At 36.6% G+C, this 1579-nt stretch overlaps 1 pseudogene; it reads right to left on the reverse strand.

The window, feature by feature from the left end:
- Positions 1-262: 262 nt before the first annotated feature.
- On the reverse strand, positions 263-847 carry LOC115853151 (vacuolar protein sorting-associated protein 29 pseudogene; annotated as a pseudogene).
- Positions 848-1579: the final 732 nt, after the last annotated feature.

The raw sequence follows: 1579 nt of genomic DNA on the forward strand, positions 1-1579 counted from the left end.
GATAAATTTTTCTTAACATGTGACCATTTACTGTGTGGTGGACATTTTTTCATAGAAATCATATACTTAAACTAAATATAATCTTATAGTTTACAAGAAGCTTAGAACATTGTATTAACAGAAAACGAGATTATGTTTTACTGCAAAATATTATAAAAGTGATACAATTTTGTGGCTCTTAAACGATTAATTACTTGAGTTGAACAGGGAAATGAAAAACAAAAAAAAACCCAACAGAAAAATCATCAGGACACGCCTCGCTTTATGATTTTTTGTATTCGATTCGTTCTACTTTCAGGACGTCTCTAATTAGCTGATACACACAAGTGACAAGTGTAGAAGCCTGGATATCCATCAACACAAATGAAGGAATAATGTTTGTTTCCAAGGCATTATATGCTCCTGTGGCAGAACCTGGATTAATGTAGACTTTATTTTCATGCTCAAATGTTCAAATATTTCTGTGTGTCCTGAAATAAGAATATCCACATCAAACTGCCTCTGCAACAGAGCTAAGCTGGCCATATCTCCCCATGGAATAACTTGATGTCCATGGATCAAACCAATTTTGAACTGCCCAACAGTTAACAACTTTCTGTTCTTGATAATTCAGATTCTCATTGAAGTCTCCTCTCACAATATGAACATCGCCAGCCAGAGTCTGGAGATAGTCATAACTCTCTTCGGTACAAAGGTTTCCAGTGCAGAGAGTGTGCTGAATCATTCCTGGCACCAGCAGTTTTTTGAATTTAGCTGGCAAACTGTTGCTCCAGTGTGGGATGTGCAGGTCTCCTAATACCAACACCAACATCCTGTCACTGGGCTCCGCTCAGTCACCAGCACCGCTGCCGCCACCCTCCCTTCCTCAGACGCCTCAGCGTCTCAAATATTTTTCCATCCCTTTCTCTCTTCTTCTGGATTACATGTATTACATTGTTTATATATTTATCATATTTATCATAGTTCTTGGATGTACTTTTTGATTTTTTTCATTTTTCTCTTGCTTTTCAGTTTGCGAAGTTTCTTTTGACATGTCTTTTAGCTCACTGACTCTTTCCTCAGCAATTTCCAATCTATTGATGAGTCCAAAGGGCACCCTTCATTTCTGTTATAAAGTTTCTGACTTCCAGCATTTAAAACTTTTTTCTTAGTGTTTTCATTTCTCTTCTTACGTTACCCATCAGTTCTTCCATGTTTTCCACTTTTCTGTTAGTTCAGCATACTAAACATAACTACTTTGAATCCCCAGTCTGATAATTCTAAAATCTCTGCTATACCTCAGTCTGGGTTCTGATGCTCACTTTGTCTATTGAACTGGTTTTTTCTATTTGTTTGTTTTTGGTTTTTCATTCATTTGTGTAGTTGTTTGCTTTTAGCATGGCTTATATCTTTTTGAAAGCACACATGATGTATTGGGTAAAAAGTTACTGAAGTAAACAGGCCTTTAGTGGGAGGTTTTAAGTTTATGTGGCAAGAGGTTAAACTGTGTTAATGTTTGCTATAGCTGTATGCATTAGAGGCTAATGTTTACCCTAGTGTCTTTCATTTTGTCTCCTGCTTGTCTTCTTAAAAAGGGTCT

This window comes from Globicephala melas, chromosome 3 (assembly GCF_963455315.2).
Source record: "Globicephala melas chromosome 3, mGloMel1.2, whole genome shotgun sequence".
NCBI classification, from domain to species: domain Eukaryota; kingdom Metazoa; phylum Chordata; class Mammalia; order Artiodactyla; family Delphinidae; genus Globicephala; species Globicephala melas.